Below are 23,714 nucleotides of genomic sequence, written 5' to 3'. Positions count from 1 at the left end.
CATGATGACAATAAATTCATATCTTTCAATAATCACTCTCAATGTGAATGGCCTAATGCTCCCTTAAAACATCACAGGGTTGCAGACTGGATAAAAAGACAGGACCCATCCATATGCTGTCTACAAGAGACTCATTTTGAACCTAAAGATATATCCAGACTGAAAGTGAAGGGATGGAGATCCATCTTCCATGCCAGCGGACCTCAAAAGAAAGCTGGGGTAGCAATTCTTATATCAGACAAATTAGATTTTAAACTAAAGACTGTAGTTAGAGATGCAGAAGGACACTATATCATTCTTAAAGGGTCTATCCAACAAGAAGATCTAACAACTGTAAATATCTATGCCCCCAACATGGGAGCAGCCATCTACATAAGCCAACTGTTAACCAAAATAAAGAGTCATATTGATAACAATACGTTAATTGTAGGAGACCTCAATACTCCACTCTCAGCAATGGACAGATCATCTAAGCAGAAAATCAACAAAGAAACAAGAGCTTTGAATGACACATTGTACCAGATGGACCTCATAGATATATACAGAACATTCCACCCTAAAACAACAGAATACTCATTCTTCTCGAACACACATGGAACTTTCTCCAGAATAGGCCACATACTGGGTCACAAACCAGGTCTCAACCGATACCAAAAGACTGAGATTATTCCCTGCATATTCTCAGACCACAATGCTTTAAAACTGGAACTCAATCACAAGAAAAAAATTGGCAGAAATTCAAACACTTGGAAGCTAAAGACCACTGTGCTCAAGAATGTTTGGGTCAACCAGGAAATCAAAGAAGAACTTAAACAATTTATGGAATCCAATGAGAACAAAAACACATCAGTCCAAAACCTAAGGGATATTGCAAAGGTGGTCCTAAGGAGGAAATACATAGTCATCCAAGCCTCACTCAAAAAAGTAGAAAAATCCCGAATTGACCAACTAACTCTACAGCTTAAAGAACTAGGGAAAAAGCAATAAATGATGCCTAAGCCATGCATTAGAAGAGAAATAATTAAGAAACCAGAAACACAGTATATCAGATCAACGAAACTAGAAGCTGGTTCTTTGAAGGAATTAATAAGATCGATAAACCATTGGTCAGACTTAATCAAAAGAAAAGAGAAAGGACCCAAATTAATAAAATTATGAATGAAAGGGAGAGATCACGACTAACACTAAGGAAATAGAAACAATCATTAGAAATTATTATCAACAACTATATGCCAATAAACTGAGCAATCTGGATGAAATGGAGGCCTTCCTGGAAACTTATAAGCTGGCAAGACTGAAACAGGAAGAAATTGACAACATGCATAGGCCAATAACCAGTAACGAGATTGAAGCAGTGATCAAAAACCTCCCAAAAAACAAGAGTCCAGGGCCTGATGGATTCCCTGGGGAATTCTACCAGATATTCAAAGAAGAAATAATACCTATACTCCTGAAGCTGTTTCAAAAAACAGAAACAGAAGGAAAGCTTCCAGACTCATTCTATGAGGCCAGCATTACCTTAATCCCCAAACCAGGCAAAGACTCCAACAAAAAGGAGAATTTCAGACCGATATCTTTGATGAATATGGATTCCAAAATCCTCAACAAAATCCTAGCTAATAGGATCCAACAATACATTAAAAAGATCATCCACCATGACCAAGTGGGATTTATCCCCAGGATGCAAGGGTGGTTCAACATTCGCAAATCAATCAATGTGATAGAACACATTAATAAGAGGAGGGAGAAGAACCATATGGTCCTCTCAATTGATGCAGAAAAAGCATTTGACAAAATACAGCACACTTCCTGATTAAAACTCTTCAGAGTATAGGGATAGAGGGAACATTCCCCAAGTTCATAAAATCCATCTATGAAAAACCCACCGCGAATATCATCCTCAATGGGGAAAAGCTGAGAGCCTTTCCCTTAAGATCAGGAACACGTCAAGGATGCCCACTCTCGCCACTATTGTTCAACACAGTACTAGAAGTCCTATCAACAGCAATCAGACAACAAAAAGAAATAAAAGGTATTCAGATTGGCAAAGAAGAAGTCAAACTCTCTCTTTTCGCAGACGACATGATACTTTATGTGGAAAACCCAAAAGACTCCACCCCCAAATTACTAGAACTCATCCAGCAATTCAGTAAAGTGGCAGGATACAAAAATCAATGCACAGAAATCAATTGTTTCCTTATACACTAACAATGCACCTGTAGAAAGAGAAATTAGAGAAATGATTCCATTTACAATAGCACCAAAAACCGTAAGATACCTCAGAATAAACCTAACCAAAGAGGTAAAGGATCTATACTCTATAACTACAGAACACTCATGAAAGAAATTGAAGAAGACACAAAAAGATGGAAAAACATTCCATGCTCATGGATCGGAAGAATAAACATTGTTAAAATGTCTATGCTACCCAGAGCAATCTATACCTTCAATGCCATCCCGACCAAAATTCCAATGACATTTTTCAAAGTGCTGGAACAAACAATCCTAAAATTTGTATGGAATCAGAAAAGACCCCGAATCGCCAAGGAAATGTTGAAAAAGAAAAACAAAGCTGGGGGCATCACATTGTCCTATTTCAAGCTATATTACAAAGCAGTGATCACCAAGACAGCATGGTACTGGCACAAAAACAGACATATAGACCAATAGAACAGAATAGAGAGCCCAGATATGGATCCTCAACTCTATGGTCAAATAATCTTTGACTAAGCAGGAAAAAATATGCATTGGACAAAAGACAGTCTCTTCAATAAATGGTGCTGGGAAAATTGGATAGCCACATGCAGAAGAATGAAACTCGATAATTCTCTAACACCACACACAAAGATAAACTCAAAATGGATGAAAGACCTCAATGTGAGACAGGAATCCATCAAAATCCTAGAGGAGAACATAGGCAATAACCTCTTTGACATCGGCCACAGCAACTTCTTTCAAGATATATCTCCAAAGGCTAGTGAAACAAAAGCAAAAATGAACTTTTGGGACTTCATCAAGATAAAAAGCTTCTGCACAGCAAAGGAAACAGTCAGTAAAACAAAGAGGCAACCCACAGAATGGGAGAAGATATTTGCAAATGATACTACAGGTAAAGGGCTGGTATCCAAGATCTATGAAGAACTTCTCAAACTCAACACCCAAAAAAATAAATAAGCAAGTCAAAAGAAAACATGAACAGACACTTCTCTGAAGAAGACATACAAATGGCTAACAGACACATGAAAAAATGTTCATCATCATTAGCCATCAGGGAAATCCAAATTAAGACCACATTGAGATACCGCCTTACACAAGTTAGATTGGCAAAAATGGACAGGGCAAGAAACAACAAATGTTAGAGAGGTTGTGGAGAAAAGGGAACCCTCTTACACTGTTGGTGGGAATGTAAGTTGGTATAGCCACTTTGGAAAACAGTGTGGAGGTTCCTCAAAAAATTAAAAATACAGCTACCCCATGACCCAGCAATTGCACTCCTGGGTATTTATCCCAAAGACACAGATGTAGTGAAAAGAAGGGCCATATGCACCCCAATGTTCATAGCAGCAATGTCCGCAATAGCCAAACTGTGGAAAGAGCCAAGATGCCCTTCAACAGATGAATGGATAAAGAAGATGTGGTCCAGATATACAATGGAATATTACTCAGCCATCAGAAAGGATGAATACCCAACTTTTACATCAACATGGATGGGACTGGAGGAGATTATGCTAAGTGAAATAAGTCAAGCAGAGAAAGTCAATTACCATACGGTTTCACTTACTTGTGGAACATAAGGAATAGCATGGAGGACATTAGGAGAAGGAAGGGAAAAATGAAGGGGGGGAATTGGAGGGAGAGATGAACCATGAGAGACTATGGACTCTGAGAAACAAACTGAGGGTTTTAGAGGGGAGGGGGGTGGGGGGATGGGTTAGCCCAGTGAAGGGTATTAAGGAGGGCACGTACTACAGGGAGCACTGGGTGTTACACAGAAACAATGAATCATCGATCACCACATCAAAAACTAATGATGTATTGTATGGTGACTAACATAACATAATAAAATAAAATTTAAAACAAACAAAAACAAAAAAACAACAAAAAAGGGAAGACAAAAAATAAAAAGGGAAGACAATTCTATTTGGAAGGATGAAATGAAAGAAGAAATTCCATGGCTGTCTATAAGAGATAATACTGTCGTTTATTAAGCAGCTGGATTAGAGTAATAGCTGACACGACAGAAGAAAAGAAGGGTATAAAATGATGATAGACTGATTGTAGGTGATGTACAGAATGGTAACTGTTATGGGCTAAGGTATGTCCCCTCAAGTTCATATGTTGAAATCCTAACCCCCAGTACCTCAGAAGGTGACTGTATTTGGAGAGAAGTCACTGAGTTAAGGTCATTGGGTCAGGCCCTAATCTATGATGACTGGCATCCTTGTAAGAAGAAAAATTAAGACACACAGGCGAAAGACCATATGAACACACAAAGAGAAGACAGCCATCTACAAGCTAAGGAGAGAGGCCTCAGAAGAAACCAACCCTGTTGACACCTTAATCTCAGACGTCTAGCCACCAAAATTATGAGAAAATGAACTTCTGTTGTTTAAGCAACTAGTCTGTGGTACTTTGTTATGGCAACCCTGGCTACCTAATACAGGGACAAAACAATAATGCTAAATTTTGAAGTTTTGCAACCTAGTATGGTAACTGTGACATCACTAAAGGTAACTGGGAAAATGAAGAATGGAGTGTGTGTGAGCTATAGCAGATGATGAATACCTCAACAGAAATAAACCACTGCCCTCTTGGGGTCCTTTGAAAAAAATCAATGATAAGAAAGTTTGGCTTCTTGACTCCTGCCCTATTGGCCTATGCACAAGGTAGGTCTGACACAAATTATTCATCACTCTATCTGTGATCCTGAAACATAGCAGAAAATATATAAATATTTGTTAAATAAATGAGTTCATATTTCCCACAGTGCCAAGCCCAGAGTCTCTTGCATTTGTCAGTGCTTCATTAATGTTTTTTGAAACAAATCAATCGTTTTAAGCTCTAGTCAAAGTTGTAATTATTTTTAAATGTCAATGATACCAACATAACTTAAATGAGAAAACAATTATTAAAGTAATGGGAAACTCAAGCAAATATCCAGCTACTTCAAGTACTTTAGTTTAAGATGATTTCAATCTCAATTTAATTTGGAAGTGAATATTTCCAATGCCTACAACTGGTTATTCCAAAAGGCAGGAAAAGAAATAACCAAAGACTTACAAATTCCTTCAAAACCCTTTGCCTAACTGAAAATGGGTTCATATTTTCTCTCATATTTCTACCTCAGTGTACAGTTTCTAAATGTGAAGTACAGATTTTCCAACATAAACAATAGTCTTCTAAAACAATGTTAAATTGATATCACTTGTTAGTATTTGCCTAACTATACAGGTAGAAAGGGTCAAGTCTTAGCATATTCTTCTGTATTAGCTTGACAATTGTCAAAATGAAAAGACAGAAAGGGAAGAGACTGGAGGGAAACTATAATTCTTGAGATGCATCTTATGTGCCAGCTATTTTCTAGGTGACTTAATATTCAATTCCCACAGCATCTTGGTGAAATATATTATTATTTTTGGTTTATTTAAGAGAAAATTGGAGCTCAAATGGGTTGAAACACCTTTCCAAGGTAAAACATCTTATTAAGTGGCAGATCCAGGATTTGGATTCAGAGACTATATACTTTACAGTACAATCCCTTCAGGATCAGTGACACTTTTATATGTAAATATTAACAACGATAATTTAATAAATATCATCACTTCCAGAAACATAAGTGTTCAGTTATCTCTTCTGAGTAAGTCAATTGCTATTATCTGCCTAATTACCCCTTGTTCTAACGTAAACTGAGAGCATGAGGATCCAGCCTGTGGTAACTCCCATTGTTTCAGTTATTTTCTTCAGATCACCCTCCTGCTCTTCAATTTCTTGTTTCTAGGTACCAAAGAATTTATGCCCCTTTTGCCTTCCTAATTATGACACTGCACTTGGGTGCCTCTATCTTGCCCACTTATGCTGCAGGGCCAGCAATTTTGTAAATTCCTCCAAAGCCCACCTTGCCTTTGATAGAAAACCCTGCCCTAAATAACACTCATACTCATTCCCTACACCCCTTGGAACGTTTCTCCATCTTGGACGACCTAGGGGGATTGAACATTATCAACAGATTATCATCTGACATTTCATTGCTAATAGCATTACATTATAAAAGTATACTTTATGTATAAACATAGTGTAAATGATACATGCAAATAAAATATATTACTATAATTATAATACTATTAGATTCAAGAAGGCAAAATAATAAAGACCCTTTTGAGCCATGCTAAAGCTTTCACATGCTCTCCTGAGAAATCTTTTTTGCAAGTAGAGTTGTAACTATCTAGCATCTAAGAGACAAATGCCTGGACCAAGGAATGAAAAGAAAGACCCATTTTAGAGACATTTAGAAGTAAACCCTTCTGCCTACGGAAGTGAAATCTGCCTGGATGTGGAGGGAAAAGGAAAGGAAGAGTCTGGAAAACTTGGTCACTTTTATGGACCAAATACCCATGAGATCTCATTTCCTGGGTTTACCCATCCTACTGCCTAATCTAATATCTAATATCCTACATCTACCTTCTAGGTCCAGGTGGGCTTTTGCTTTAAGAAACTATTTCCACATTCTACTTTAGCTTACTCCCTATGTGTACTCATCACTCCTCCATATATGTTGATTTTAAAGCAACTAAAACCTTGAGTAATACATATTCCATCCCTAGATATGAGCCAGTATGCACAGTGATTCTCATTGTGTATGCCAAAGAGAAAATATTCTCAGACATTAATAAATTGTCATTTGAGAATCAGCAAGTAATAAGAGAAAATGCCTTTGGCATCATATATGTTTTGCCTGCTGTTTTAGGTCCTGTAATCAAGCACATAGCAATATTCTCAAACAATTGTATCAAATAACAGTTAATTATAGGAAATGCAGCACCACTTAGAAATCTTGCCAATAATAACAATAATGATAATAATAATACTTCTTCATAATTTTTATGAGATGAGAAGGGCCATGATTCGTGAAATGATAGCCAAATCCTACGTAGACTTACAAAATGCTTTATGTAGGGAGGAAAATAAAAGCTTAGAAGAAGAAAAATTCAGAACTATCATTTCATTATGCAAATAGACCTAGTAAATCCTAATGCACAGCTGTGCTGTTTTATGGCTCAGGTACTGTCTTTGCAGAAGAGCATAGTGGTTATGTGCTCAGACTTTGAAACTAGACACCTGGGTTCAAATCTCAGACTCTACATGCTAAATGAAGGACCTGGAATGAATTTTCAACTGGGAATCACAATGATGTGGATATAGGCATAACTCATTGGACTTAGCATGTCTCATAGGATTAGAAGAGTGACTGGCGATTAATAAACTCACACACATTAGATATTATTACTGTTCCTTTTAAGTTAGTGGTTATCTTTTAAAAAAAAAAAGTGCAAATCATTGATATATTTGATGTTCTGTTTTTCTCCCACCCCATAACTAATCTAGCAATAAATGCTATCAGTCCCACCTCTGAATTACATGCTGGATCTGACAAGTTCTTACCACTTACATTGCTATCACTGTCTTAGTTTGGGTTCTCCCAGAAGCAGAGCCTGAGACAAAAAAAAATTGATGGCAATAGTCTACTTGGGAGGAGATTCCAGGAAACATTGGTTTGGAAACGAAGAGGTGAGACAGGGAAAGGAAGAAAGCAACCAAGGAGTGTTTAGAAGCAAGTTAACACCATGAGTAATGAGCTCAGTCCTGCTAGGGATTTTGGGATCCGATGTAGGACACATGCCTCAGAGCTCTCTCACCTAGAGGTCAGGAAACTGGGGCACTTAGGGGGCATCATTCATAATTTGGAGGCTGCTCAGAGAAGCATTAGTTCTCTGGGTACATCCTGCCTTTCCACTGTCATTTCATATACTGGCCCTATACTTCAGTTCGATACAGCTATATAAATAAATATATATAAAACATAAAATATTTATAAAATATAAAATAAAATACATATAAAATATAAAATATATATAAAATATAAAATTTATTTTATCAGGTGCAGTAAAGCCAGCATGGCTGACATCCTCACATGATTCAATTACTCAAATAACTTTCCTCAAAGAGGCCATTTCTGATAATCCTATTTAAAATAGTGTTCTATTCCCCTTAAAAGACAAAAATTTATTTAAAATGTTAGAAATCCTTGTCCTAGATCAATATACTCAGCAAATTCTATGAATGGTTTTAGAAATTAGGATCTAGACAACACTATGACTTATACGAACCTTTTAAATTTTTATTCACTTGTAAAATGGGGATAATAAAATCTATACCCCAGGCCGTGAAAATTGAATAAAACAAATATGGTATAAATATAAAACAAATGTAATGTTCTTATACTTACTTAACATTAAAAAAATATATTTTGTTCTCAAATTCTCCACAGTTTGTTTTATTCCCTTTCCCATTTTCCCTCTTTAACCATTTACTTTTGTTGTTTTGTTGTTTACTTCTCAAGCTCTTTCAAATACTTTCTGTGCCTCACCATCTCTTATGTGTCTCATTTGGTGTTGCTCTATTTCTCCATGACTTCTCAGTCATTCTATTTCTAGCTCCCTTCACATCTTCCTCTTGGGGGGCTCACTCCTTCCTCAGAGTATTCTGCCAGTATTGTCTCTCCTGTAGCTGGAAGCTAACAAGACCCTGAACTGCTGCTTCTCTAGGACCTTGGAGCTTAGTGTTTTGTCAGCTTCAAGCTGTTTTGGAGAAAGTGTTGGCTTATTTCTCAGCTGTAGCATTGACTTAGCAAGTCCTTCTTCTAAACTTGTAAATAATTCATTTCAGGTCAAGTTTTTGCTACCAGAAACTTTCCCCAGTAAATAACAAGTTTCTTTATCTCCAGTAAGAAAGTATGGTTTGGTGGTAATCGTGGTAAGCAACTTATTAATAAAAGATAAGTTCTATAATAGGAAGGCATAAGCCTTCTACTTTGGTACAACACTGATTTTGCTACTTTTTTTTTTTTTTTTGATGGCACAAAGTAAAGAATTACAGTGGTAATACAACTTCCTTCCCTTTACAAAGCTTGAAAATAAGCAGTATTGTCAAAAGCTTCAAGAGATAAGCCCAACCTCAATGGGAGCAGCTTACCAATTCTCATTTGCTGATACAACACCTAACGGAGGTTATGGTGATCCCAGAAGAATTTCCCAGTTGCTTCAAACTATCATGGTCTGAGCCACTGCAATGATGGGATTGGGATCGGGGAGTTTGGGACATTCTTTTGGTCTCCCCAAGCCTGGAGGAGTAATGGCTGCAAGGCACAAGACAGCAGAAATCCTCTTCTGACCAGCAAAACTGAAAGCCCAGCCAGCCACGAGCAAACCAGCTCAAAGCATAGTTTATTTTCTCTTGTCAATCTCAGCAAACCCTATTTGTTGCTGGCATTTCAACAAGCAAGATTTATTAAGGGTGAAATGTCAGTCTTGGGTCTTGCTCCACCTTGTCCCAGGTCAGTAGGCAACCAAAGTGGTCATTTTAGCAAGTGGCATTTTGTAATCATAAGCACTTATGTGAAACCAATCTGAGAAATGATTTATGTTGACAAAGAGTAAGAGAGCAAATGCATAAAACAATAAAGAGATGGGGGAAAAAATGTGCTTCTGAGGAGCATTCTATTCAGAACTAAGCCAAAAGAGTTTCATGAATAAAAGTAGACACAAATTAATAATTTTTCTATGTTTATTCAAGAAAAAGGATATACATACCAATTAAAGGTAAGAAGACTTGAAAATAGGATTTTCTTAAAATACGTTTTGTGGTTTTGGACAAATGTCTGCTCTTTAAAGTTATGAGAGTAGAAAGAGAAATTTGTGAAGAGATCTTTATAACACAGTAAAGAGGATAAAAGAGTCAGAAAAACCATAACATTAAAAAGATGCAAAATAAGAGTATTAGAGCATTTTACAGATAACACAGTTTTTAAAAATGATTTTTAAAGACCCCTTCGAAAATGAGATTTGAATTATACATAAATATAGCCACAGGGTTGGACTTCTAAAATTCCGTACTGCCACTCAATTGTAACCTAAAAGTAACGCCAAGAGTGTGTAAGCACAAGCCCATGCAACTTCTTCCACAGTAAAAATAACTAATATAACAGGGAGGGAATGAAAAGAGCTGGCAATGCATTTCCCCCCCAGCATATCAAGCAGGTTTTCATAAGGAAGCTGTGGTCATCAATCACTACCTCATTACCAGCCTGTCATTTGGGCTTAGGCTAAATGTATTCTGGCTGGCTGCCATACTAAATGTTCAATGAAACATCCTTAAGGCTCTCTACAAGTTCAGCTGAAGTCACACATGCTATACATCAAAGAGGAACATTAGTGTTATCATAGCTTAATAAATAGTGCCATTCTGGCAAAGTAATCCCGTGTTCTAGAGCTATCTACCATCCCTAGTATAACACTGCTTAAGTAAACAATCTTGCTGTCTCCTGTGAGGTTTATTTAATGATAAATGCATGTAGAGATAATTAGTCATACCACTACAGATATACAGATATACGGCCAAACCTGCTCAAAAGCTGGACATGAATGAGATTAACAAAATATTTTAAGACACACAATATGCAAAAAAAAAAAAAAAAAACTCTCTTGGAATAATAGTCACATCTATCCACTGCAATTTATCGTTCATGTTTGACTCTCACTGAAAATTTTTAAACCAAATAAAGGCCCCAATGTTACTTAACGGGTTTCACAAGTTCAACTAGTAAAAATGTTGGGTGGTATGGTCTTTATTGAAACAGCAGCTCACTGTCTTTAGTCAAAACAATAGTCCCAGAATTTCTAATATACATATTAGATATATGTATATTTACTTTATACAGGTATAGGTATCTTTACTTTCATTTGTATAAACTATATAACTAGGTTTGAGGATGGGCTATTCTTTTAAGGTAAAATATACAAAATTGCTTCAGAGAAGTCAACATTTTTGCAATTGCTGCTTAATCTTAGTTTGGTCTTTAAAGCCTAAGGAGATAGATATAGTTTGGTCTTTAAAGCCTAAGGATAGGTCTTTAAAGTCAAAGGTAATATGCACATTGCTAAGAAAATGACCCTGGCTTCTTTCCAAGTTTCAAAAATACAGGTAATTCTAACACAAAATGGCAGGTATGCTTTCTTAACACTACCAAATTTGCTCAAGCCTCACAGCCTTCTTTGGTTTCCTTGCTAATGACATGCATTTGAACAGGAGCCTCCACAAAATAAATAAATAAAAATTAAATAATAATAACAATAGTTGAGAAATCTGAAAGGTAAATCTAAAATGTGAAGTAAAATATGTTTATAAGAATTCTGGGTCAAATGGGGATACATCAACAATAAGTTACATTAAAAAAAAAACAAAAAACAAGAAAAGACTTAGGATCTTTTCAGGCTTAGACCTTGGACCAGAAAATGAGACAGAAATGCAAAATGGCAAGCACTGAAAGTGAGATGAGGATCTACAACCAACTTTACCCTGAAAACCTGAGTCTGGAGTAGGGCTAACCTGCCAGGGAAAAGTGGCCCAATCTGTTGCCAACCCCCTGACTGGAACTATGACAGTTTAAAATGTGGGCCTAGAGAGGAGAGTTGGCACAGACAAGCCTCTTCACTACTGATCAAACAAAAACATCAGCCACATCAGGCATTATTAGATCACTGTAGGAAGAAGCCCTCAACCATATGAAGATGTTAGGAGGAAAAGCTTTTCTTCTATCCTCTTATGTTCAGTAATTAGGGGACTGTGAATTAAGCTAACAGAAGATAAATTAACAAGAAAAAAGCCTTAAATTTTTATTAACATTTACATGCACAGGAGTTCACAGAAAAGAAGTGAAACTCAAGGAAGTAGTTAGACTTGGGGTCTTATGTACTCTTTTGACAAAGGAAAAGGGGTTTGGTCTTCAAGGGAGGATAAATTATGGAAAAGTGACCAGGAAATATATAGGGAAAATAAAGGAAGGTAAGTGTTATTTTAGTAAGGCCTATTTATGTGTTGAATCCCTTCTCTGGTGATCAGTGTTGTACATCCTCCTTGGAGGGTGCGGGATGGGAGAGGCACCTTCACAAAGGGAAATTTATGCTCTGTTATTTGTCAGATAAAGGGAGAAAAGAGAACTTTTGCTGCAACTATGATTCTGACTCTCAATTGCTTTCAATTCAAAATAATCTTTACGCCAAAGTGTCATACTTTTGAGTGACATATTAGGATCCCATTCAAAGACTTGATTCAAGACAAGAGTCCTAGAGGAACAGGTGAGGAAACTGCAAAACAACTAGATAGAGAGGGGAGAGTATAGATGAGGAGAAAGAGGGAAGTAAAACCAAGATAAATTTTTTGAATCCTACTTAAAATGAGCCTGAAAAAAACCTTAAGTCATGTAAAGGATTCTAAAGCTATGAATGAAAAACCAATTAAGTCAATATATGAGCCATGAATTCACAAAAATAAATTTTTAAAATGTTAATGAAAACATTATATTAAGTATGTCTAATATGCTCAAAATGGAAAATGACATATAGGCTTTTCTTAAAACAAACCATGAATTTATGACACAAAAAGAGGGAAATTAGATATAAAACAACAGATTTGGAGGAAAATGATATAAAATAATGGAAATACAATATAATCAATAAAATAAAAAAATAAGTAAAAAGATAACTCTTGCTGTGAAGATGCCAAAGAGATACCTGGCTGTGATACTGAAGAACTAATCCATCAGGCAGAAGAAAAAAAAGAAAAAAAACAAACAGGAGCAAGCCGGTTTAGAAGAAAGGAAAGATACCAGGAATGAAATGGAAAGAGAGTCTGAGAAGTACGATTTGAAAAAAACAGTAAGTAAGCATTTTACAGTATTTAATACTGGTGGCCAAAGAGGACACATGTGTTTCCACAAGGCTTATAGAATAGTGTCAGAACAAAGCCTATTCATGTCTGGTTGTAGTACGACTGACAATAGGGGGATTTTTGGGGACAAAGAGAAGCCCCTCAGGACCAAATCTAATCTCTTCCATCTCACTGCAATTGCCTGAAATTCCTTTAACTGGAGACAAAGCCTTTCAATCTATAGCTAGAGATAAAGGGCTTAAAATGCAAATGACCAGGGAGAAAGAATGTGTTCAGTCCTTGCTCTGTTTACTTAGATGGAGTGTTCAAAAACGTGAAGAGGCACAAAGCCCCAGAAGAGATGCCGCTGAGGAGAGCAATGCTTTGAAGAGCGAGGCTATACTAAATACTCTGCCTTAGGCCCAGACTACCTGGGCCCCCTGCTCTAGACTTCAAAAGGCATGGACTTAAGAAGACACTGCTGTGGCAATTCTTTGGCTCGATTCCACAGGGTGAGGAGTTCCCTGGAGGTTAGCTATGGGCCTACGTGGAACCCACACCTCTTCTCCTCCCATTTAGAAGCCTGAGATTCCTTTCCCTGAAGGCTTGACACTGCTTCTCGGGCCTGCGACAATCTTCCTTGGTTAGTGTTCCACTCCTAGGATGATCAATCTGCACAAGTGCTAGGGAGGGCCAGAGCGCAGCTGTTGGTGTGCGAGGTGGTCATACTGCATACTTCTTCAGCTCTGCCTCCATGGGATTATGTGTGAACCACATAATTGGCAACCACAGTTTAAGACCACCAGTGTGGTTCCTGCCCAAGGAAGGGGTTTGCTTACAAACTGCCTTGAAGTCAGCTCTAGCTATTAAATACATGGATGTGTTTCTTAATCAACTAGGCTGGAATTCCTCAAGGACAAGAAATAATGTATCCTCAGGGTATATATTGTATAAATAGAATATATTAAAAAATAAATGTCAAAGGAGGGTCCCTGGGTGGCTCAGTCGGTTAAGCATCTGGCTCTTGACTTCAGCTCGGGTCATGATCTCAGGGTCATTAGATCAAGACCCGAGTTGGGCTCTGTGCTGAGGGAGAAGCCTGCTTAGAATTCTCTCTCTCTCTCTTCCTCTGCCCCTCCCCTGCTCATGTGCTCCTCTCTTTCTCTCTTTCTCTCAAAAATAAATAAATAAATAAATAAATAAATAAATAAATAAATAATAAATAAAAGTCAAAGAATTTAAAAAGAAAGATACTGACATTACCATTAACTCAATTCAACATGCCTAATGTTGCAATTGTCGCCTTTCCCATAATCTAGATTCTCCTCTGACTACCTCAATTTCTATCAAAATAAACAGTAAGACAGGCTCCTTTAGCATCATTCTTGTGTTTATTCCCACTTCCTTACTCCAAGCATTAGGTAGTTGCTAAGGCAATCATCAAAGTAATAATATCGATATATTATATATAATACTAATAATATAAAAGTAACAATATCAACCAATCAAGTCATAATATTGATCCCTTTCATCCTTTCTTTCCATTTGCCTTTCCATGCCTATGGGCCCTACTCTTTTTCAGGTCTCTGTCCCTCACTCCTGTCATGGATTATAGTCATGCACACATGGGCTGAATCTTGGTTCTACCACTTACAGTTGTGTGACATTAGGTAAGTCCCTTGACCTTTCTAATTTCATGTTCTCTCTATATGAAACATAGATTAAAAAAAAACTACACCAAATAAAACTGTGTGACAATTTAGGAATAACTTATTTAAAGTCTTGGTACCTGACAATAATACTTTTAGGATTACTTATAGTAATTATTTTTATACGAACGGGGACATGGACAAGTGAAGACATAACATATAAACTATCATTTTTATCATTATTATTATCATCAACAACAAAGTTCTGCTTCTTCTAATCCAACTTTTCCTTTGCTCTTAGATAAATAACCACTGCTTTCCGAATGTTATTTTTCTACTCAAAGGACTTCAATGACACCCCAGTAAAGTTTGAATTCTTTGGTTCCTGTAACAAGTGGAATTTTCAGATTCTCATTATCTTTACACCAGGCATGAGAACTCCTCTTGATGAGGGCACTGTCTGTCCTGTGAAATATCTTTACAAACCTACTCAAAGGCAGTAAGAAACCCCGTATGTATGGATGGACAGCCCACCATACTGGAAAATGCCAAGGGGCACCATTCACATAGTAAGGACCCTCTTGGAACTCCAAAGTTGGTATAAAGAGGGGGTATAGCTCAGTGGTAGAGCATTTGACTGCAAAGTTGGTATAAAGATTATTTTAAGCTAAAGACATTTGAAACTCAGCAGATAAAGAAAGAAAGAAGTCCTCTCGGAGCTTTCCCTATCTGACTAAAAGCAGAAACTTCTGGGAAATCAGGCTGCCATAAATTTTGTCTTTGGGGTGGCTTCTACAGCCAGGAAAAAAATAATTACAAACTTTCTTATCTGTAGTTTATTCTCCTAAAACTTCATTTCTTTCCTAAAGAAATCTACTTATTTTTCCCATAGATGCCTTTTCTTCCCTTCCTTTTCCTCAAGTTAGCTTCTAACTATAGCCATTTATTGAGCTAGCTGCTTCTTTTGCTGGCTCCCATTTGTTTACAAATAAACCTTTTTTTCTCCCGTGAATCTGACTTCTGTCAATTTAATTCAGAGGCCTCAGTCACAAACCCAAGAAGGTAAAGGAAACGTTCTTCCTTTCTAACAACACAAAGTGTCCTGAAGTTGGCAAGTACACAGAAAACAAGACAAAGGGATAATGGACTTTGCTGAGACCAGGTGAGGATTTGCTTTTTGTTTAAAGACAAAAAAAAAAAAAAAAAAAAGAGGAGGAGGTAGAGGGGGAGGGGAAGGAGAGGGAGGAGGAGGATGTGGAGGGGGAGCAGGGGCAGGAGGTAGAGGGGGAGGAGGAGGAGAAAAGAAAAGAACAGAAAAGAAAAGAAAAAGTCAAAAGAGAGAATAGAGAAGTAGGCTTCTGTCTGAAACCAATGAAAGAGTACCTAAAACTTAGTTCCATGAAGGGTGTTGGGAGACAGCCAAAAGAAATTTTAAGGAAGATGATGTCCACTATGTTTTTCATTAATTTTTCCATTGCTTTTGGTACATACTTCTTTCCCATATTTTATTCAAATATTCAAATATCTCAACGAAATACTAACCTCGCTGATGGGGTTTGTGAAATTCTACGATAAAAAACTGATTTGAAAGCATGGTATAGCACAGAAAAAGCAAGCAGCTAACAGGGCCCCCTGCATTTGGAATGTACTCTATTTAAACATAACAAGTTTTTAGTGCCTAGCATCATCTCTCTGAACTTGCCTCATGAGCCCTTGGTGTTCACTCTTAAGCACATATACCTCATGTAACACTAAATACTAATGGTGTTCCAGAAAAAGAGCTGCTTGCTTTCTTCCTTGGTCTAAACAGTAGTTTTCATGTGGAAGGCAGAGTTAGAGATAAGAATTACATGGATAACTTTTTTTTTTTAAGATTATTTTATTTATTTGACACAGAGAGAGACAGCTAGAGATGGAACACAAGCAGGGGGAGCAGGAGAGGGAGAAGCAGGCTCCTGGCCGAGCAGGGGGCCCGATGCGGGGCTCGATCCCAGGACCCTGGGATCATGACCTGAGCCGAAAGCAGACGCTTAACGACTGAGCCACCCAGGCGCCCCAATGGATAACTTTTTCCCAAATGCACACACTTTCTCCTGACCCCCAGCCTAGCGCATCAGGATTTGGGAAAGAGAAGAACATAGATGTGGTACATCACCAAGTCCCTTTAAATTATACTCCCACTTTCCTTTCATTGAGAACTATGTCCTAAGAAGCTATGTGTGACAGAGTAAGACAGGCATGCTTTTGCGTGTGTGGGTATTTGCTGCAGATTGCTAAATCACCTGGGAGAAGCTGCTTTCTAATAGAAGACCATCTACCTGCTTACCAAATCTTTATTGTTGATGAAATGAGCTAAGCAGCTGAGAAAATCCAAGAATTAAGTATAAACCTCTTGATACTGTATGAGGGATAACTTTCATACTGGGAGATGATATCATAACAGATTCAATATATACTTTTGAAGCGTTAAGCACATATTTTTCTCCAGAGAATAGCTCTTGGATTATGCTTTTCAATTGCCAATGTAGTAAGGTAAATCTTATCTGCAGGGAATGGATGAGGCTGAAAGAATATGCGTACTGGATTGCTATGGACCAACTTTCTCCATTTAATTGTGTGGCTCAAAGAAAGTTTTAAAATAATTTAATCTTCTTCTCCCCATTTATAACATGAGGATAAGACTGTCTATTCTCAGGATTGCTATAATTATTTAAAAAGACATTATATATATTATATATATATACACATATAAACATTTAATAAATGCTCATGACTCACCCTTTATTGGTAATGCCATTATCATAAAATATGTGTACTAAATTAAAAATACTATTCTATTACCTTCTGTTGTCTACTGCCCCATGACTCAGACACTAAGCAAAATTATTGTATTGTACTCAATATTAACTGTTATTTTATGCATGTATATTTGGTTGCTTCTTCCCATACTGTCTTTTCTTACCTATTATATAAATTTTGGGAAAAAAGAAATTGCAATCATTGTGCATTTTAAAAAGTATAAGAAAGTTGAATTTTCTGAAACTTTTTAAAAAATCTCCCTTTTTAAATGATCATTAAAGTGATGTGCTATATCACATAGTCAATGGTCTCATTAAAAACAAGACAGCAGTCTTACAAACAGTCTGTGAAGCTGGGTCCTTGAGTTTCAGTGGTGTATGTGTGTCTATTTAATTTCATATAATTGGTAAGAAAACAAAGAAATAAGATTTTCAGCTATGACACTGATTCCAATTATCTCATTGTTAATTTAAGAAGCCCACTGGAGGCTTAAGATCCATTAAAAAAAAAAATATGACCAAATTAGATCCTTAAACACACGTATGCATCACTAGACAATGCTTCAAATTCCTATGCAAGTCAACATGATTTCTGAATGACATTGATAAGGTCAACAGTCATGTGAAAGCTGGTTCTTATGGTACTCAACCTAACTGAAACATAGGTATGGAAACTCTATTTTTAGATCACAAATAAGGAGTTAACTATCAAAATAAAAGCAACCCAAGGCTATCAGTCATCAGAGTATACATCCTCTGCCTATTTAACTGGCAACTCATCAAAATATTTAAATATATATAAATTAAATCAGGTTACACAATGATGTACAGAATTTAAAGAGTACAAATTATCTGACTTGTTTATTTAAGGAAAAAAAATCCTAACCAGGAACAGGGCATTTTCTAAGTCCTCTGGTCACATTTAAGTTTTCTTTAGTGTTACTTTTGGCCCCTTGTAGAGGCATTTTTATTTACATCTTTCTTTTCTGTTAGAAGTTGATCTGAGTCTCTAATTGCACCAGCTGCATAACATGGCCTAACCAGTGTGAGAGGTTCCCTGGCAAACACGGTTCTAGAAGTTAGGACAAAGTCTGCATTTGCAACAGTTGCTTTTGCCATGTGGCTCCTGAGCCTCTGCGTTAAGCCATGCATCCTGAAAGTTTTCCCTGGGTGAATAAAATGGTCACTTTTACAGAAAAGTCACAGAAGCCAATACAGTGATGGCAGAAAAGTGTGCCTCATATTTGACCCTGTTGCTCTAGCATTTACGCTTTATGGCTTTTACTCATATGGGCAATACTGCATTAAGTTTTCTTGTTTTAAATAAATAGCAAAATATTTATTCATTATTTTTATATATTTGATTGCAATAGTTTTTTTTCTGAGGAGTGTAATTCATCTGTTGGTAAACTTAGTTGCTTTTGTCCACAGTTTTTCTTACAATATTTTTGTTTTAATGCCACAATACTATCTTATTACTTATCACCTAATGAGTTGACTGTTTAGATTGGTTATTTATAGGATGTTCCTGGACAGATTGTTATAATGAGGGGCAGAGAGAAGGCAGCATTCCAAGATTACTAACCCAAAGGTTCTCTCCTATTTTGCTGACACATAGACTGACTACTTCCTGTAAATATAGCTTATTTGTGTTGGATTCCTTGAGTAGTTTCATCTGCTCTGCTTTTCTGAATACAGTGCAGGAAAGTTTTTTGTTTGTTTCCCTTTTCTACTTGCTCATCCCAGCTTCCACACTTATTCATGCCAAGAAGGGCAAAGTACTACGCTGAGATTTACCACTTGTGGGTTTCCTAAGACTCCATAATTTTTGTTTTCACTTTCTCACCTATAGTTTTTGTCTGATTTAAGCAGCTCTCGGCAGTCCTGAATTTACTTTGGAGTATACCAGCTTTGTTTCTACCTTTTTTTTTTAAATTTATTTTCTGATTTTATTGTAAGAAATGAGTTTGAATGATTTTGCTACTACTGTTGTTGTCTTTAGGAGAAATAAGAACTAACTTACTAGAAAATATAAATTAAAACATTTTGGTGTCCTTTTCACAAAAAAAGAAAATTAAATTAAATCTTAAATTTTAGCATGGTTTTATATATTTTATTCTAAGTAAATCTTACATTTGGTAGCCCAAAATGATGTGGAATAAGTACAGAGCCCAAATATTTATCTGATTAGAAATGGAAGACAATTTCTCTGGAGCTGAGTAGCATATAGAGGACCATGAAGAAAACAACAAAACAGTATAATATACAGTTCTTATTCTAATGTAATATATACCTATATAGTATGGGTATCTTACTAAAGGCAGAAAACTATAAATCCAATATTACACATGTTTTCAAAGACAAAAATGTATGTATTACAATATAAAATAGAACACTGAGCATTAACTGCATTCAACACTACATCTTTATAATTTCTCTGAATAAACCAAAAAAAGATTATTTCAAACTACTTGTTATCAGGCCATATTATATCTGCATAGTACCTTTGTATAATGAATAAGTTCTGAGAATAAAGACATAAATTAATTCTATATTTGAAGTTTCTTCTAACAAAATATTAAAATTATTACATTGTCAAGTACTACATCATAACCAAAATTATGTCCAATAAGGAATTACCAAAACAAAAATCTCCTCAGAATCTCTATTTTTTTCCAACTCACACATTTGATTTTTGCTCATTACTGGTGATTCAACTCTGTCCTTTCTTTTCTACTCATCTTTACATCTTCATTTCTGCTGCAACTCCCAAATCAAATTTTCATTATCTTTCACTTGACTATGGCCTCATAGAAATGTAGAAAGTTATTGTTAAAAGGAACCTTGCAATCATAACCAGATCACTGAATATCAGGTCTGGATTTAAGTACAAGCATTACTAGGTGATAGTTTGAGACTATCAGGATATTTCTAGTCTCGCAGTAATAGAGGTAAGGAATCTAGGTGAAGCAATTCATTATGGATTCAATCAAGTTCCAGCCATCATTCAAAAACCCAGACTTAGACAGGCTGCAGATAGATAGGAAATCAGTCTGCAGTTTAGAGTGAATGTGAGGCACTCTAGGCAAACTGATCCAAAACTTATAAGGTAAAACTGGGCCAGAACTATGTTAACATAATAAAAAGAGAAATTAGAGAGCTGGGATTTAAAAGCATTTCGTGTCTGTGGATCATCTCAATAGTTATTATGTCTTGTGTTTAATGGAAACCAGATACTTGGGAAATAAGCTTTTTTCTGTTCTATGATTACGGTTAAGATTAGTGTTTTGAGAATGAAGTTTAGAACATAATTACTGAAAGAAAGTACTCATATAAAGAGAAAGCAGGTAGAAGTAGAATTAGAACTAGAGATTACATCGATTTACATCATAAGGACACATGGTTATATTCACTATTAAAGACCAGGAATAAGATATAGTAATAGCTAACACATATTAACACCTGCTGAGCAGGGAGCCCGATACGGGACTCAATCCCAGGACCCTGGGACCAGGACCTGAGCCAAAGGCAGACGCTTAATGACTGAGCCACCCAGGCACCCCTGTATCAAATCATTTAATCCTCTCTATGATCCTATGAGATAATTACATTATTTTTCAGACTTGAAGTTAGGAAGATTGAAACAAAGAGTCATTGAGTAACTGGCTCAAAAACAAAACTGGTTTTAAACCCAGGCACAATGGCTCTGGAATCTTCGATCATAATCATGTGGAATACAAGATTATTTGAAACAATGTATAAGCATATAACTCCTGCAGGAGTGCTGACTACTAACTCCATCTTTGGTCTGCCATCTTGTTCACGTCCACTCAATGACCTCCCTAGGAACTAGGTGTTCCAGGTCCCTTGGAGGTGAATGTATGCCCTGAACAGAATGCAGGAAGGCTCGGTCTGATCCTCCCTGAGGTTGTTTGGATAATTAGCTGAGATAACATAGTTTCTTCCCCTCCCTGCCCTCTGGCACACACATGGTGCCAGGAGGTTTTTTTGTTTCTTTGTTTTTAAGATTTTATTTATTTATTTGACAGAGAGAGACACAGTGAGAGAGGGAACACAAGCAGGGGGAGAGGGAGAAGCAGGCCTCCCGCTGAGTGGGGAGCCCGATACGGGGCTCGATTCCAGGACCCTGGGATCATGACCTGAGCAGCCAAAGCAGACGCTTAACTGCTGAGCCACCCAGGCGCCCCATACCAGGAGGTCTTTTAAATGTTAAACCCTTGACCTCACCACAATGCACATCCCCTCACTCTATAAAATCTGTGGATTAAGGTCCAGACTTTGCAGAGAATAGCTGTGCAGTGCCTGGATCGTTGTCCACCCAATACCCTCTGTTGGTAGGTTGCCCTGAATAAAACTCTGTATAAATGGTATGGAGTGGCTTGCTTCGCTTTTCCATCTCAGAATGTCTTCCAGTTTGGAGAATACTTTACTGTCCCTCCTCTATCTTCTAACACTTCTGCTATCTCATTTTTTTTTTTTTAAGATTTTATTTATTTGACAGAGAGACAGCGGGAGAGGGAACACAAGCAGGGGGAGTGGGAGAGGGAGAAGCAGACTCCCTGTTGAGCAGGGAGCCCAATGCGGGGCTTGATCCCAGGATCCTGGGATCATGACCTGAGCCGAAGGCAGACGCTTAACAGCTGAACCACCCAGGCACCCCTCTGCTATCTCATTTTAGTCAGATGAGAATCTTTATAGAACAATTTTCCTGTAAGAAAATTTCCATGTAGGAAAATTGTTCTAAAAGAGACACCATCTGAAAAACAAAAAAAACCCTACTTTTCCTTGATAAAATGCACTATTTCTGTACAGTAAAGTGTTTACATAGAAGATCATAAGAATCTGTCCCATCCTTGTATGTGTTCCCTCTGCAGATGACTTTGCCATTCCTTGCCTCAAGATTCAAGGGTTGTCTATTACTCTGCCTCCCTTGAATCTGGGATCATTTTGTGAATTGCTATGACCAACATAATGGGGTGATAGTAGCACCGTGTGGCTTCTAGGCCTTGGTTTGAAGAAGTCTTGAAACTTGCACATTCCTTCTTTTGGTACAAGGCCACCTTGTGAACAAGCATAGGCTAACCTCCTTAAGGATGAGATACATGTTAAATGAGATGCCACAGGTAGAAAAAAAAGATCCAGTTTTCCCAACTGAGGGCTGAGATCCTGGCACTCCAGCCCCTAAGTAACCCCCAACTGATTCCAATGCATGTAAGAACATCTGACACCATGGGGTAGCAGAACTTCCAGCTCAGCCCAGAACAAATTGCCAACTCTTAGGATCATGAGCAAATAATTTAATATTTACTGCCCAGAATCTAAACTGTCTCCTTCAAAAGCATACAGGTATCCCTTTGCATGCATTAATTTCTCTCATACTTTTATTATAAAAATAACACAAATTATGTGTCTTTCTCACCCTGAGATGCTTTCCTAGGATAGGAACCCTACTAAAAGTGTAAACTGTCAAATTTTCATCCACTATCAATAGCTCTCAATACTGACAATTACCTTCTAACTGTGTAAATTACCAAATACTATCTTCTGTCCCCACAGTTAGCCTACAAAATGCCCCCGCAATACTAAGTTGAAAGTACCAAACCTAGGGAAAAAGTAATCTTAAGGAGTCATTGGTTGGTGTTCAAATTTTCTTACAAAAAAACTCAAGTAAGGACATGGAGTCTACTTATAACTATGGGCCTGAAGCTGCACTCAATTTTATGGGAGATGAAAACAGAATTTCAGCTCCAACGATTAATATTTATAAGGGTTATAGATTGATGCATAATTATCAAAGTTCTCACATATGCCATTTCTTTTCATCCTCATATCAACAACCTTGTGTTTAGAACCTGGGAAGAGTGCCACCTGTCTAGGGTTGTAGATTCAGTGTAAAGACAGAGACACCCAGAAACCAGTGTCCTTTAATTTTTCTGAATTCTTATTAGATTCCAACTAAGTATGCCCTGGATCTTAATTTTGTTTTACATATGTTATATCTACATAATTAGGAAGAACATATCTCTATATGTTCTTTGATGTTAAGGAGGTTAGGCTATATTAATATTTGACATCTTAGCAAGGAGTTCTAAGAAAACTCCTAAATTTAGAAAGTTTGTATTTTCATATGTTTGCCTACATATTTCAGTTCAATTGAGGAAGCAATTTTTAGTCTTTAATTAATTGGAACTGTAATTATTCAGCCTGGAGAAGTCAATTTAATGAAGATTTTCAGCTACATAAGGAGCTCTCAAGATGATCGTGC

The 23,714-nt window shown here is 37.0% G+C and overlaps 1 protein-coding gene across 2 annotated transcripts in view; it reads right to left on the bottom strand.

Annotated features, from left to right (window-relative positions):
• DPYD (dihydropyrimidine dehydrogenase) overlaps positions 1–23,714 on the bottom strand; it is an 802,992-nt gene that overhangs the window by 485,834 nt on the left and 293,444 nt on the right. The gene's annotated exons all lie outside the window — the stretch shown is intronic.

This window comes from Mirounga leonina, unplaced genomic scaffold (assembly GCF_011800145.1).
Source record: "Mirounga leonina isolate KUSES-001 unplaced genomic scaffold, KU_Mleo_1.0 Mir_173, whole genome shotgun sequence".
Classification (NCBI taxonomy): Eukaryota; Metazoa; Chordata; class Mammalia; order Carnivora; family Phocidae; genus Mirounga; species Mirounga leonina.
This window is presented reverse-complemented; position numbering and strand designations above follow the sequence as displayed.